Below are 17,100 nucleotides of genomic sequence, written 5' to 3'. Positions count from 1 at the left end.
AAGAAAGGGAGGGGGAGGCATGATTAATTTTCATTAGCCTTGTAAATAATAAGCTTGTTTCCGCTAGTCTTGCCCTGTAATTAGGGCTCTGGTTCCAGGGCCCTGCAGAAGGAAGCTGAGATTTGCTGGTGACTCACGGGAAGCCGGGCCAGCCTGGACATCCCACCCTGGGCCAGGAAAAGGAAAGTGGAGAGACAGAGCTTCCCCTCGCTCCGGAGGGGAAGGGAGCAAGGGACAGACAACGGTCCTCCGAGGGGAGAGGGAAAAGCCCACCAGAAGGAAATGTAGGCTGAGGTTTGCACATCTTCATTATTCAGATGAAAATGAAAGCAAAACTTCTGGTTCAGGGCTGGCAGCGTCCGTCCCAATAGCTGGATGTTGAATATGGATGTAGGATGATCTCAGGAGGAGTTCAATGACGTGGAGATGAGGTGGGGAAGGAGCACCTGGGTATTTGCATTGAATCTGGAGCTGTACTGTCTGCAGTGTGGCCTTCCCTTCTCAAGGCTCCTGTGGGTGAGGTGGCACTCACCAGAGAAAGGAAGGACCTGTCCCATGTGCTCCTCCAAAGAGACTGTATGCGAGGTAGACCTCGAACCCAGCTCGGCTGTACACAAGCTATGAAGACCAGGCACAGGTCCCCGTCCTGGCACAGGTGTGTGGAGCCCATGGCACAGAGGTTTGCATGGAGAAGTTCCTGGCTGTGCCACATCACGCCGCTTGTGCAGGATCACGGCAGAGCTGCAGGGAAACAGCCTCATCCAGAGCAACTTTCTCTTCTGCCCCGTCCCTAAGCTGCCTGATCCATGCTCCTACTCCAGGCACCCAGGGCACAGCAAAGGAGCACGGCCTGGGACACAGTGTCCTTCATCACTATGTCCCCAACTCAACACCTTCTTTCTGACAGGACGAGACTTGGCCCTAACCCTAGCATAACCCTATGCCAAGCAGTGGTGCCGTGCTCACCACAAACTCTTCTGTTCTCCCCCCCCCAGGGAACATATATTTCACTGCCACTCCAATTTTATTTTTCCATAGTTTTACCTAGGTTGCGTTATACTCTCCCTTGCTGTAGGCTGGATCCTATACCTCTGTGTGCCCCAAAATGACTACCTGCCAGGACGTGTTTGGACACAGGGTTTTGGCTTAGGCTGAGATGGAGTTGGCAAGTGAATGACTTCCTTGCAGCATTTGGCAGTGCATGATTCATGCCCTTCACCCAACGTATTGTTATTGCTTGGAACCAGACCTCGTATCTGAGCATCACGTTTCCCAGTTCCATCGCTCCCCCAGGCACAGAGGTTGCAAAATATTAGGCCAGAGCAGAGGTGACACAGCCATCTTAATGGACGTGTGCAGGGAACTGTAGTTGGAGAATTTAGTGACTTCTAGGAGAGTAGCACTGGTTTTATTGCAAGGGGCTGATGGACTTCCTACCATGCAGCAGCATTCAGAGAGCATGTAGGTGGCAGAGGGGGTATCAGTGCTAGAGGCAGGAGTGTCTTCAGCTGGTCCTGCCCTGCAGTGTGGGATGGTGCTCAGCCCATCTCGCCCAGGGCATCTGCACAGTGTCGGGAGGCTCAAGGCTGAGCAGCAGCACTTTGTCCTGGCCCAAAAAATTCACATAGGAAGAAATAAAGAGGGATTCATGGTGCTGACATCTGGGAAAAAGTGCACACCCAAAGCAGGAAACTGCTGGTTACTCTTCTCCCTAACACAAAGACAAAGCATCACGGAAAGTGATCAAGGTGGGATCCTTTTTCCACAAGCAAAATTCACCCGTGGAACTCACTGCCGTGAGATATCAGAAGAACAAAGGTAAGGAAGTTTCAAAAGAGAAAAAAAAAGGCTGAAAGGGATGTGGATAAGGAGAATGTCTCTGCCTGCAGGAAGGGAAAGCCAGTCTTTGGGTCCTCTGCAATGTCCAGGATACCACCAGCATGGGGCACCTCCAGGAATGCCTCCATCCTGGCAGCATGCACATAATCCTCCTTGGGCTTGCAAGGTTCTTCATTACCTCTGCATGCTGCTCAGAGCAGTGTGAAAGTCGTACTGTCCAGCTCGGGCAGCCTGGGAGGTGAACTGCAAAGCCAGGCAGGAGCCACCAATGAAGGACACATCTTCTTCTCCAATTTGAATGTGCAAGAAGATGCACAGCTTCAGCAAGGCAACAGCCAGTTGTGGCTAAACACTACTGGAGTCAGGAAAATATTCATCCTGAGTTGGGGTGACCCCCTATTTCACAGCCACCCAAAAGTCTGAGAGCAGCAAGTGGCTTCTCTGCTGGGTGCTCATCCCTGGTGTGAGCCAGAGGCGAGAAGGACCTATACCATGCTCCGCACATAAGCCTCGTCCATGAGGTCACAACAACCCCAGGCAACGCTACAGGCTTGGGGCAGAGCTTGGGAAAGCTGCCCAGAGGAAAAGGACCTGGGGTGCTCGTTGACAGCCGGCTGAACATGAGCCGGCAGTGTGCCCAGGTGGCCAAGAAGGCCAACGGCATCCTGGCCTGTATCAGAAAGTGTGGCCACCAGGAGCAGGGAGGTGATCGTGCCCCTGTACTGGGCACTGATGAGGCCGCACCTCGAATCCTGTGTTCAGTTCTGGGCCCCTCACGACAAGAAGGACATGGAGGTGCTGGAGCGTGTCCAGAGGAGGGCAACGAAGCTGGTGAAGGGCCTGGAGCACAAGTCTGATGGGGAGCGGCTGAGGGAACTGGGGTTGTTTAGTCTGGAGAAGAGGAGGCTGAGGGGAGACCTCATTGCGCTCTACAACTACCTGAAGGGAGGTTGTAGTGAGGTGGGGGTTGGTCTCTTCTCCCAAGTGACAGCGATAGGACAAGAGGAAATGGCCTCAAGTTGCGCCAAGGGAGGTTTAGACTGGACATTAGGAGAAATTTCTTTACTGAAAGAGTGGTCAGGCCTTGGAACAGGCTGCCCAGGGAAGTGGTGGAGTCACCATCCCTGGAGGTATTTAAAAGACGTGTAGACGTGGCACTTAGGGACATGGTTTAGTGGGCATGGTGGTGTTGGGTTGATGGTTGGACTCGATGATCTTAGGTCTTTTCCAGCCTTAATGATTCTATGATTCCTACAGCCTCCATGGGAGGAACCTCCTGCCAAAGAACTAAGACACAGCCCCTTCTGGGAACAGTGTTTTCCCAACCTAGCAGATGCAGCAAAACCCTTCTTGCAAGAGCTGTTTGCTAAGGAAAAGCAATTGGCACACTAATTAAAAGTGACTGATTAAAGGACTGAAAGGGAATTACTCATCTTGTTAAAGGCGGGCACCTGCAGAGCTCTTCTTGCTCTCAGAGCGACAGCATCCTCCACACCACAGAGAGGACACCGCTGCTCAGCAGCGGCGGGCGCGTGAAACAGCCCTGATCAGCGTAGCACGTCCTCTCATCCAGCACAAACCCGCAGCCACCAGCCCAGCGCATCCCGAGGAGCCGCAGCCAATTGATCCACCGCGAGGCAGTGGCTGTCGGTGGCTGTCGGTATGGCAGCAGGCAGCGCAGCGCAGCACAGCGCACCGCAAAACAGCGAGCGCCGTGGGCCAGGCTGGTCAAACACAGCACGACCCACTCCCAGCCACGCGACCCGAGCAGCACCACACGCAGCGGGGTGTAGGCACGCACACGTGCCCCCTCTCTGGGCTGGCTGTTCTCTTCTAGCACCAGCGTGGTCTGCCCTTACTTGGGTTTGCCACAGACGGCTTCTCAATGTGCTTCATCTTTTCCATCCCTTGCAAAGATGCAGCTGGTGGCCACATTGGAGCAGGGCTCAAGCGAAAAGCATGGAGCAGAGACCTGCCCCAGGAAGGTCCAAGTGTTTCTGCCTCAGTGGCACCCACTTAGGTGATGCAGATTATCCCAGTGTCATGCCAGGAGCTTTGTCGGAGCACTCAATAGCACAGTGGGTCTCCAGAGCCGGTGAAGGGACAAGGCTAAGGGCTTCTCAGCGGGGGCTACACAATCGTGGGGCTTTCTGACATGAGTGGTTGTGTGGCAGACCTGGTTTAGGGATTTTTTGCTGAGATTTTGAGTGGCCTTATCAGGTTGTGTTCAGCCCCAGAGAGAGATGCTGCTCTTCATCTCCTGTTAGCCTGAGCAGACAAGCAGTGTCAGGGAGGGAGGGCAAGGAGCAGTGGCAAGGACAGATCGTTCAGGTCTTCTCTGCCACGGGAGAGTAGGTCTTCCTCCCGTGGGGCTCAGTGAGCGTGGTCAGGACACTTCGCAGCAAGAAACCCCTTCAGACCCCAACCAGGAACAGGCTCCTCGGTTCCCTGGGTAAGGAGAGCAGGAGAACAGACACAGCAGAGCCGCGGGCTGGGAGCAGGCTGGGCAGCAGAGAAGGTGGCTCCAAGCCAGCTCCTCTGGCCTTCTCTGTAGCCACATTTCAGCTCTGGCTGGCTATCCCACCTGTGCGATCAAACTCCGTGTCCTCTGGCTTTGCTTGATTCACCGAAGGTTAAAATAAGAGCCAGCAGAGAGAGTGAGCATGTGCCAATCCATGGCTGAATGTAAGTGCAGCTGTAGGCACAGGGGAATCTCCTCTTCGTTGGCTTTGGGTCAATTTGCCTTCATCCTTTTCCAGAGTCATGCATAACCTTCTTGGAAAACCTCTTCTACGTGCACAGCCACCACTGCAGCCCATGTTCTGCCTAGGCTTGGGCTGTAGCCAACAAGTCTGTGGTGCCCTAAGCCTGCCCTGCAGCCCCCAGAGAGGTTTCACCTCATCCTCTCTCCCCTGGCTCAAGCCTGGTCCTGCTGCACTGGTGCTAGTGCAGATCCCTTTCTCAGCCTGGTGCATCAGCAAGCGGCTGGAGGCAGCTGTTTGTTTTCCTTGCGTGCCTGATGTTACTGCTGGCATGTACCTTCCTTCTAGGTCCAGTCTACGTCAGTAGCTTGGAAGGAATGTGGAGTTTCTTGGAAGAGCTGATGTCCGGGTGGCAGAGCATCACCAGTAATGTTCTCCCATAGGGCCAGGCACTCTCCCCTGGCCTCAGCTCAGGCTTTACGGGAGGAAAAAACCTACAGGAAGGATGGAAACTATCATGGGAAAGCATTCACCACACGAGAAAGGCTGAGGTTGAGGTGCTGTCTGTAGGATGGACAGGTCAGCAGGCGTCACCTGGGGCAGGGGCCTGTCTGTGGCCCATGCCAGGTTCCTAGGAGAGAGCCAACAGGCTGGGCAAGTGCAGCTGGCGTTTCTCCTCCCACTCCCTGAGCCGAGCTGTGCCTGCATCCATCATTTCACAGCCCTTCACAGACTTTCTCCCATGCTGCTGGCTGCATCTCAAAGCAGGGCGGCCACCCTAGGACCGATGAGCAGGGGGATCCCAGACCTCTCCACAACACCTAGCTGGAGCAGGGGAGTTCCTGGCCCAACAGAGGGTCTGGCATTTGCCCCCTCCTGTCGATGGGACTCACCAGTACCAGGATGACTTGTCCATCTGATGCTGTTCTGTGTCTGGTACTCCCAGTGCTATTTTTAAGAAAAAACATGCCATAAATCTGGTCTGTCTCCTGGAAGATGCAAGCATGAAATCAGGAGCCCTGAACATGTGCAAGTGTCCCATTTTTCACAGTGCCCTAAACCAGAGTAGTCACTTTTGGAAAGGTAATAGCAACCAAGGAAGAAATCCCTGAATTTGTTTATCCTTCAGGTCTCAGAACTGCGTTTGAACTAAACATCTTTGGAAAAACCTCCCAGGTGACTTGAAGTGATGGAGAATGGACTGCTATGCTCAGCGGAGTGTAGTCCTTTTAATGGCCAATTGCTCTTGTTTGTAAAAAATAAAACCTTTCTTTGCTTGTGGCCTAGACTGAACCATCTTCAGCTGCCTGCGCCTGGATGCACGTGGGGTCCTGGCTGCAGTGCTGAAGAGCCCTCTGTTGTCAGCCTTTTAAGGACTGGTGGCCTGCAGTTAAGTTGCTGGTGTCTCCCGGTGTGAGCCACATCGTGCAGTGCTTGTGGCTCTTCTCTAAACCATCTCCAGTTTATCAACACCCTCCCAGATATTGAGCTGCCAGCATGTTTTCTAGTAAGATACTGTCCATGCCACACACAGGCCCTGCTTCTACTACAGTGTCCGTCACTGATCAAGGCAGAGTCTCATTGTAACCATCATTTTGTACAGATTCTTATGTCCAGCTGTTTAGCCACCATGTCCCTCAAGTCCATCTTGGGGTCGTATGAGGATACAGTTCACAGCACAAGTCTCTCCCCTTAAGTTCCTCATAACAGGGCAACCTCTTTTCCATGCCTATCACAAAGATGCTTGCCCAGCAGGCTGTCAGGCTCACCAGGATGAGCTGGTGAGTTGTGGAAGGCCCCACACATTCTCCATCTTCTGTTTCTTCTGCTCGGACACAGATCTGTAAGCTTTACAGGTAGATATGACTCAAAAAGCTGACCTTGCCTGCCGTGACATTCAATGTCCCTCTTTGCGCCCTCATTCCTCCCTGAAGGTGTTGATTTTAACATTTGCTGATTGTAACAGTCCAATTACGTGATGCTTCTAGCTAGATTTCGGGAGCACAACTAGGTCGAATTCATGTCCATACGTGAGCAGAGTGTATTATCCAGGCTCCCTGGCATCAGTGTGAAGGCAATTAAAGAATTTCTTCTCTTCAAGTCCCTTGCTGTCTGGACCAATTTTATTCTCAACCTCATGATGTCACACTAATGAAGGCTCCTCAGTCCCTCCTACTTGCCCTCCTCCTTCATTGTTTCACATCCTACTGGGTCTGTCCCACACCCTCCTTGCTCCCCATGCCCTCAGAGGAAGGTCTTCCATCATGAACAGCATCTCCTGGACTGCTGCACCACACTGGACCGTGCCAGCTCACACCCTCATGCTGCCAGCTGGGCACTGCTGCAGGAGCCGCCTTCTTGCAGAAGCACACAGATGACCCAGCAGAGCCTCCAGCACGCCCTGCCCCACCACGGCCCTCTGCATGCCCAGGAGCTCTTCCCTGTGAGGTGCATCGTTAGTGCGGGTTAGAGAGTCCCTCCTCGGCAATTACAGGCTGCCCAGCCTTGTGGGCACCCAGTGAAGGAACGTGCCAGCCCACTGGTCAGTGGGATCCCTCAGTAAGAGCATCCATCTTGCCTGCTGGGTGTCACTGCGGGCGTGATTATCTCACTGCTCCCATTCCTCCACCGGGAACCTCACCGCTGTTTTCTGCTGTTCCCATGCTAAGAATTGGTAACCTCCACCCACAGGGAATTGTGTCCCCTCCTCTTCTCTCTGGTGCTGCTGGCCTGCCCCAGCTTCAGTCTCTAGTCAGGCAGAGCAAATCCTAGTTGTCTGTGTGTTTATTTAGTAAAGTAATGAAACAAAATTTAATATAAAATATTACTGGAAGGGAGGGTGGTATTTCTTTCAAATGAAACAGGTTTCAGTCACTCAAACTCATTCTCTCTGAAGTCTTTCTCTTTCATGTACTCGCAAGCTCCAAGGCTTATGTGCAGGAGGTCTTGCCAGGTTCACCTGTGTACAAAATTAAAGAAAAGGAGCGCTGCTGTGGGGTCCCCACTATGTCTCTGAGGTTCCTCTTGATTGACAATGATGTGGGGTTTGGATCGGTCTTTTACACCCTCTCGGAGTCAGAGGTCACAATGGGTGGATCTTTTGCCTCAGCATGTTGCTTACTTCAGCTTCCATAAATCTTAGGCAGGATTAGTGTGCATTGTCTTTGTGTTCAGGGTGCCTTCCTGTTGGGAGAGCAGGAAGAGGAACAGCACGTGCAATGTGCTGTAACCTTGTTTCCCTCCTCCCACGACCCAAACACAACTCCTCTGCTGACAAGTCATCTGTACAGGGACCTTTGCAGAGCGCCAGCCTTCTGGGCTTGGACAAAGGAACACGTTCCTCACAGTTCAGCAGGACTTTGCCACTCCTCCCACCTTTGCTCGATTGTTTCCTCTGGTGCTTTCACACACATATTTTTCCATTCCTACCTCCTTCAGAAGAATCTTAATACTGGCTACAAATCTCTTCACTTATGAACAGCCATATCTCATCTGTGCTCTCCACTCTCTCCACAGCATCCTTTTTTCCTTTCTTGAACGTGAGTCAATGATAGCTCTCAAATCAGGCCCCAAGCATCCTTCATACAAAATTTAATGCTTTCTGGGAGACCCAAAGGAGCTCAATGTCTTTGTTTTATCCAGAGAAATGGTTATGAGATTAGAGGTACAAGAACATACATATATTTATTTTCATTATTTCTGTTGCTGGATTTGCACAGGATGATGCTATGGCCTATTTCATAAAGGAGAGCAGGCCAGAGGTTTGTAATGACTATACCTGAGCTTACAGTCTCTAAACCTAAGTAGAAGAAGGAACTCGAGTTAGGGTTGAGCAGGAGGAAGGGAACATTGCATTCAGTAGCGCTTGCCATCACTGGGAGCCTGCATGCCTGGCTGTGCTCTTCACCCATTTCATAGTGGGTGCTGGAGCTGCTCGTCCCCTCCGTCCCTGCGGACATCCCTACGGTGCTCGCAGGATCTTCGCTCAGGCTCACAGCCTTTCTCCCGTACCAGAGCTCTGGATCTGACATGGGGCCGGCTGCGAAATAGAGAAGCCCAGGCAGGTCACTTTGCTGGTTCCCTGACACAAGGACTTCATTTCTTCTCAGGTTTAACAAGAAGCAGACATGGGCAGTTTGCTGAGGCTCTTTCAAGTTTGGAAGAGAAGCAGAAAGTCCCTGCAGCGGGAGGTGAGGGACCGGCCAGGGAGGGACCTCGCTTTCTCACACAGACCCAGCCCAAAATGCTGCTTTTTGAGCCTGTAACACTTCACAGTATTTTGACTAGAATTAAATCCCAGCACCATTTACACCTTTCCAGGAACGCCTACCATGAGTGCTCTGCTTGCCTTGCTCTGCTCAGGTTGTGGCCACACCAGTGTGGCCCCAGGAGTGGCTGGTTGGAAGGGAAAGTCCATCCCGCCCTTCGCGTTGTGCTGCCATGTGAGCAGCCTGTGCTCTCCACTGCTCAGTCAGGACTGCAACCCTCATCGACTTCGTCTGGAGACCCCAACAGGCAATAGGATCCTTTACTGAGAGTTGCCTCTTTCTGTCACTTAGCTGCAGTCATCTCCGAGGTGGCAATATCAAGGATCATGAACGCCAGATCAGTCTCTTCAAGGTCTTCTCCAGCCACACTTCAAGTCCAACAGAACCACATGGGCTACGGAAGGGCAGGTTGTGGCCCTCCTCTCCTAGACCAAGGCTCAAAGGAACAATAATCATGAGCTGCTTCTCCAGTGAGGTTTGGCTGCAGAACATCTGAGGGCCTAGTTCACCGAAAATGTCTTGAATCACGTGGGGAAGGGACTTCAGTTCATCAGCAGGACAGCCCTGAGCAAACAACAGCATGGGAGCATGCAGACCACCCTGGAAGGACCCTTGACAGCTTCCTCTGGCATCCTTGCCTTCATCACCTGGAAACTCAGGGACCCCAGCTTGCCCCCACTGTTCTCTTTGGTCTGCAGTCCACTCGCCTGAGGTTACACTACGTCCCACAGCAGTGTGTGTCCTTCCACACGTCATCGTCAATCCCACCCTTTCCACGCAGCAGCCATGACGTGAGCGAGCTGCTCCTGAGAATGGGAGAAAGAGGGGGATGATGGAGGTGGATCACTGGTAGTTAACGTAATGTAATTGTGCTGGTGGCACAATTGTTCATTTGCATTGCCTTGGGGCGTTGATGCTGATATTAATTAAAGGTAATTATAGCACTGCTTTCTCAGTGCAACAGTAGCATGCAAAGACAAAAGCAGTATTACAGACAAAAATGTTTCTTCCTCCAGAGCTTCAATGGCATCTTTTATTTTGAGAAATCTGCTGGGTGAGTGGAGGCCTGAGCCCAGGCACTGCTTCGCCCACCCATCAGAGTCACTCTGTGCCAAGGGGTCCTAGAGGTACCCCGGGATACCCCGAGAGTGCTGGTGACAGACGCAGACACGATGGGTGATGGTAGTACTGAACAGATACTTCCAGCGCAAGTAGCTACTGGTGGTGATGCAGGATGCTGGGCACTAGTGGTGGACACTTGTGCACCCAGAGATGCTGAGAGCATTGCTAGCAGATGCTGATGACTTTCATGATGGACATTAGTGGCTCTAATGACACACAGTGTTACCCTTCATAACGGTACTGGTGGCATTAGAGCAGGAGAGCAATAGCTTTGCTGCTGGATACTGGGCAGACAGATGCTGATGCTCTGGATGGCTGTAGGTAACACTGGCCATGGATGCTGGCTGTGCTAATGGCTGTTGCAGGCTCTACATGTCTGGATTACTGGCTCAAACGTAACTCAACTCACTAGTAGCTGGAATTCACTTTTCATGTAGAGAGAGCTGTGAAAGGGTTGGATGGTGTCAATGCAATTACTGCTGCATGGGCATCTGCAGCACCCAGACTCATCATAGGTCATCTATTATTAATGTTATATTTAGTGCTGGGAGCAGTGGCCTGTTGGCAGCAACCTGCAACCTTATTGACATCTCTGAGCTCAGGAATGTCTGAGTTGGGATGTGGAATTGTCCCTTGCCTTCAAGAGCTGATGCCTTCAAAACAGAGGCCTCCTTGCTTAGGTGGAAGCATGTTTACTGTACCTCCTGGATAGAGCGTCTGTCTCTGGTTTTCACAGCTGAATACCCATCATCAGCAAGAAACTCAAAAAACAAGTGTTTTGGTGTAGAAGACAGGTGAGCTGTGGGGACATATGTGACTGCCCCGTCTAAACAACAGCTGACTCCTGCTCGGCTTTCCCAGGGCGTGTGCCTTTCCTCTAACCATTTCCTCTGCATTGTTGGGGTTCAAGTGGTACAGAGCAAGCGGGAGGGTGAAAAGGATTTGTACTGGATTTAGGAGAGCAGTCTTCTGATCTTTCCAGGCTTTCCATTCTTCTGTCTGTTGCGATATCCACCGTGAGAGTCTCTGAATGCCTCTTGAACACCAAGTCCCCTTATTCTCTACCTGCACTGTATCTGTTCATCTATCTAGCCTTTGCTTCCTTGGGACAGATTATAAGGAGAGCAGTTGAGCATGTTTGGAAGGAAAGATGGTGCCTCTGTCATAACCCACGCATACATTGCACCTGGGATGTCTGTAACGATCGTCCCCAAGCATGAGTTACCCTGGGGAGAAAACCCCCCTTGCTGGGTGGTGGCAGGGTGAGAAAGCAGGATCTCGTGGGCACTGCAGTGCCCATCTCTCTTTTCTTGGGACAAAGAGCTGCTGTCTTATCACTGGCACTAGGGCACCAGTTTGGTCTTCCTCTGCTTCACCAGGGAGGGAGTCAAACCCACCACTCAGAGCCAGCTTTCCTAGGAAAATTGCCGAGGTTTGTATCCTTATCCCAGCCTTCCATACGTCCTCCCAGTCAAGAAACTGATGTTTGTCTATTTTAAAGCTCCCTTGAGCTCTAGGCAGGCCTTCTGAAGACCCAGATGGCCACCGCTGTCCAATTAGGAATGAAAAACTATATCGCCCTAGGAAGGCTGACTCCTCGCTTTGAGTTACCACGCCATTCCTATCCCTTGCTTCCCAGCAGCGAAAGGCTGAACTCCCCAGATTGTCCCAGCACCATGCCTGCATCTTTTCAGTGCAGAAGAGAAAACACGCACGCACACACACAAGCCCACCTTGGAAATTAATTAACGTAAACCCTAAATAATATTTAATCTCACCGATAAAATAATTCCGGCTGTTTTCTCTGTTGTGATGCGTAGGTTTTTGAGGACATTAAGAAACATTGGGGTTTTTCCCCATATTTATTTACTTTACTTTTCACACAGGGAGCATTTTTTTCAGTTGTTTGCAGCATAGCTGAAGGCAAATGACAATGAAGAAAGAAGCACAACATTTTAGCTGCAATACAGTAGCACCTAGTGACCAGACGGAAGAGATTTACAGCGTGAGCTGCTCAAGCAAAAGTTTAATGAGCAGTGTTGGTAGGCGAGAGGAAGACGCAGATTTTGGCAGTGTATAGCTAGAACACACCAAAGGTAACTGGCTGCCATCTGCCACCCCGGTCAGGGGGTTTGTCCCCAGGATTGCCCTTCCTGCCCTGCCAGACTCTGTTCTCCCAGGGCTCAGAGCAAAGTGAACAGCCCAGAAGATGAGGCACAGAGGGCTATAGAACCACCCCTGCTCAGGACAGTAAGCTCCTGGCATGGCCAAGAAACAAAGATACAGCCATGGGCAGCAGGGGGGTTCCCTGCGGGATTATTTCACGATGAAGAAACAAGGGAAGGAAAGTCAAAGAGCACTTTCCCACAAAGGGGCTTGCCCCAGCCCTGTGCCCCCGAGCAAGGAGCCCGGGCATTTTGCATGTTCTCCTCCCCACCTAGCTGATTTCCAGTCCATCCTTTCAGTCCACGTGCAAGACAGAGGGACATGGGACCCACTTCCCCCCCTCCCATGGGTATTGCCTCCACCTCTTTACATAGGATGCTTTCTCACATTTGCCTTGTGCCTTTGCTAGGACTTAATGAAGACAACCTGGGTGTCAGTCAGAGTTGTCGTGTCTTTAGGGCACCAGGGTTATGGCCTGGGACATTTGGCATGAAGACACCACTCTGCTCTTTGTGACCTGAGGACATTTTCCCTTTTCTCTCTGCCTGGCAGGTCTTCATGAGGGACAGCTCTGGAGCCCAGAGGGACACAAGGTGCACAGGATGCTGAATCTGGCCTAGTCCCCAAGCCCAGCAAGCTGTGAGAGGTACGGTATGGCCCAGGGATGACGTTGGGGCTCTTCAGAATCAGCCGCGGGGGGACGGGATGGGCAGACACAGCTGCGTGCTTGTGGTACCAGGGGCAGCAGAGCCGGAGGCAGAGGGAGGCTGGGGAAGGGGAGCTGGAGCGCGTGTTTCAGTGACAACCCTCCCTCCACCTAGTAGTGAATCCTGCAACGCGCCCATCACGAAAGTTATGAAATCTAATACCAATCGCTATAGTAACGTCACGCCTCCGCGCTGACCTAGTTTGAGACAAAGGAAGTGCTCCCGCAGCTTTGAGCGCACGGGAGGCTGCAGACGCGTCTCCGTCTGTTCTCTGGAAAGAATGGCAGAGGGAGCTGCTGGTTTATCCCCACCTGCGTCCCCTTGCCCCGGGACCCTCAGGCAACATAAGCTGCTTTGTCTCAGGCACTGAGCAAATCCACTGCCGGAGACCATCTCCATCCTGCATCCCAAGCACAGGCAGGGCCCCACCTAGCTTCATCTGGGCATTTAGGCAACGGGAACATCTGCCCTGGAGCAAAGCAACATCCTTGCAAAGCTGCAGAGACCTGGTGGCGCAGCAGCAACAGCCATCACCATTCGGAGCACCCTGTTACCGCTGTGCCACAAACATCGAGGGCAAGGAGCCTGTCCCTGCTCTCCCAGATATCCCCACCTCCTCCTCATCTGCTTAGTCCTCGGTACCCCCGGTCCTGGGGCTGCTGCTCGCTCTGGTAGCACGGTGGGACAGGAGGATCTGGCTGGCGTTTTGGGGCAGGGTGGTAGCACAGAAGGCCAAGCAGAGTGGCCTGCCTTCTTCTGTGTCACAAGTTTTCAGTGCAAGTGTGGACAACCTCCGTCCCTGGGAGTCACGGCATAAGTAAGGTCGAGGGCAGCCGTGTTAAGTGCTTTTCATCCTCTGCTTGCTCCATGGAGGTCTTTGCAAACACACACACAACCCTCCAGGCCTCTTGAACAGCACTGAACAGAACAAATCAGTTTTGGTCCCAAATGGTCTCATTAGCTGCTCTATCAGACAAGCTGGAACATGCACCACGTTGTCACCAGCATGTGCCCCGAGTGCCCTGTAAGAGAGCAGAGACTGCAGGTAGGTTTCAAAAGACAATAACCCTTGCTCACTGCCCTGGTCCTTCCACTCCATCTCATCAGCTCTCCTGCTTTCTTCCTGAAAACTCTCCCTTTCTTATCTTGCCTTCATTTGTCTCATTTGACCTACTTAATGCTTTGCATTTCCTTCTTCAGAGCAGATCCCATCTTCTGGAGAACTTTGAGAAACTTCTATTTAGGGACAGACAGATAAGTTGTAAAGTTTCTAGGGTTTTGTTCCCTTGAGAGTTGATTATGTTACCAGTGACATTTGCATGAAAATAAGTTCTCTGACTCTGTCAAGGGTTCATCTGCTCCTCCAGCTTAGTCAACACCTGAAGTCAAAAATCTTTGTCATATTGCAACCACTGATTTTCACAGCATTTGGTTATGCCGCTACCAAAAAAAAAAAAAGAAGAAGAAGTAGTAGTATCTAGAGCATAAAAGGAAGAAAAATTATTCTTTGTCTGTTTTGGGATGGCTCCAGTCAGACTCCATCCCTCCCCATCACCCCAGTGGGCATCAGCTGGCAGTCCCAGCAGAGATACCCCCTTGCCTGAAGAAGAAGCAGGGGACCACAGGTTTCACCGAGGCTCCCAGGGCTGCGGGGCACTATTCAGCTACCATGAGGCCTCGGGAGCTCTATGCAGATTCCTCATTAAAAAGGCACAAACCACTATTCACACGTGAAGTGAGATGTGAGGAGATCCTTCCACCAGTGACATGGGACTCAGTAGTGTTGAGAAATCAGTGCTGCACACTTTCTTGAGCTCATACGCCCACGTAGCCTACGCTGGGGTTTGCTTCATCTAGTGTTATGTACCTGGAAGTCGGATTTGTAGATGGGCTGGGCGAGCCCGCTGGGACCCCTTCGGGCAGGGCAGACTGGGCCTCCTAAGGAGGTATCCCAGGTAGACAAGACACGACTCGCTGGAAGCCCCTGTCTCCCCTCCCTTGCTGTAAGGAGAGTGAAGGGGAAAGGGCGGGTGTGCCTCAGTTCTCCCGGTGATGCTGTCACACATCTCGGTGGGAAAGTCCGGGTGACATTAACCCCACGGCTGCACCTCAGGAGACCCTGGCTTAAGCTCTTCTCAGCAGCGCAGGATGGGCAGCAGACCTCAGCACCCGCTCTGCCCCTGGGACGAAGCTCCCCGGCAGCAGTGGGAAACTTCCCGGGGAGAAGCTAGTGGCAGGAGGAGGCTGGAGGAAGGTCTGTTGTATAATGAATTGTTCTAAGTAGAAGCCGGCTATTTTTATTCCCTGTGATTAGATTCTGAACTCTTTGAATCATCATTAATGCAACGCCCTGGAAGCCGGCGGCCCCCCTCGCTGAATGCCACATGAAGTGTTCCTGCTAATTCAGGGAACATTTGAATTCATGCGTGTAGGCAGACCGACGTCACCTACACCACAGTGTACAATTTTTAAAGCTTCTTGTGGCAGGGTGAGGGGAGTCATTTTTCTTCTGCAGCTTGCGAATCATTTATTCCTTATCTAGCTAGTTATTAGCACGCTGCTAGGTTTCTATATATAAAAGCCACCCATGTGTTTGCAGCCAGCTTGGATGGCTGGGCTGAGGTTTACGTGGGAGATGATGGTACGTGGAGCCCTGGAAGAGCTGATCAGCAGAGGGCAGGACTAGCTGACTCCAAAGGGTGCCTGCAGTGCCGTCAGGACGGGGGTTTCTTCCTTCTGGAGGACTTGTGCCCTGAGCGGTCCCATCTTACAGGCTGCTGCTTCTCCTGATGCTTCTACCTGCCTCTCCTGAGCAGCACCTGAATCGCCTCCCGGCCCTTTGTGGCCAGCCCTGCCTCGGTAGTACATGATCTTCCCCAACCAGTCCTGTTCAGGCAAACCCTGCTTCAAAGGTTATGAGCTCAAGAGATGTCTTCCAACCTCAAGTCTGTGATCGTTACATAAATGCCAGCCAAGAAGCCTGGCGAGAGGGTCTCTGGCTTCTTGCTGGCACCTGTACCAAGGTTTGGTTGAACGTCTGGTGCCTGGTGTTTTGCACAGGTGCAGTGATTTTGTGGTGCATTATGTTCTTTAGATGGGGCATGACAGAGGTTAGGATGAGAGAGCCGAGCTCTCCCGGGAGGTGGTAGGTTCCTCCCTCCATTTAGCAAGGACGAAGGCCCCTGGGCTGGCATGCAGCGTGGGGGCAGCAGCTTTGGTGTTTCCACAGGGAACAAACTTAGAAGCTGTTGGAAAGCTCTGCTGGTGGGAATAGCTGGAAATCTGGGGCTAAGCTGTGAGGGGGAGGCAGAGATGAGAGGGAAGCAAGGAAAGGAAGGAATGATGCTTTCAGCTGTGATTTTGGGGAGAAAGAAGAGCTCTTCAAGTGCCTGTTTCTGGATCAAGGCACCGCTCAGTCAGGGCAGCCATGGCTGTGTTTGCAGAGGAGGACGGCCAGGGAGAGGACATGGACTTCTTGCATGGAAGATGTGTGCCAAGAGCATGGTAAAAGGGAGGGAGGCAGCACAGAGCCGGCACCCACTGCTGGCCGTGGGAGGTGAAATGCAGCCACCGGGCCAGCGCTCGCAGCTCCCCAGTTTCTACAGGAACAGAAGAACCCACTGCAGACTGCAGTCCCTCGTGCAGTGAAAGCTGCAGAAGTAGGTCTGACCTCCCTCTTGGCCATCTCCAGCGCCTGGCAGGGCAAGCCTGATCCCCGCACCTGGATCTCCACCATGCACACCACTGGCAACAGCACACACACCCACCCACACGCCCCCAATCCACAGCCACAGACGTGTGTTTGCCTTCATGCTACTGTCCCAACACACACGCACAAGGAGCAGAAATCCAGGTGAACGTTGGGTTGCTCTCAGAGCTCCCTGTGCCCTCCCAGGCTTGGTGAGGAGGAGCAAGCCCTGCCCGGTGACCCCCAGCGCTGGCTGCCTCTGCCACCCATTGGACTTGTAAACACCAGCTAATTGCAAAGCGAAATCCTGGAAATGGACTGATGCAGAGAGAGCGAGGCGAGGTGAGGCTGGCAGGGTAAGGTGCTGCATTTCCTCCTCCTGTGCCATCCTCACTGAGAGAGGGCAGAGGTTTTGCCCTGTCCTCTGCCCTGTCTTCTCCGTGCCCTCAGTATAAGCTGTTTTAAGGTGGGTTTGCAGAATTTAAGTCGGGAATTTGGCCCACAGGAACCCAGAGACATGAGAAAAAGGGTAGTTTCTCCTGGAAACCCACCTCCACCCCACAAGTTAAAAAGGAGGCATGGTGGGCAGTGGCAGCTGGTTTGCCCAA

Source organism: Calonectris borealis, chromosome 17 (genome assembly GCF_964195595.1).
Source record: "Calonectris borealis chromosome 17, bCalBor7.hap1.2, whole genome shotgun sequence".
Taxonomy (NCBI): Eukaryota; Metazoa; Chordata; class Aves; order Procellariiformes; family Procellariidae; genus Calonectris; species Calonectris borealis.
This window is presented reverse-complemented; position numbering follows the sequence as displayed.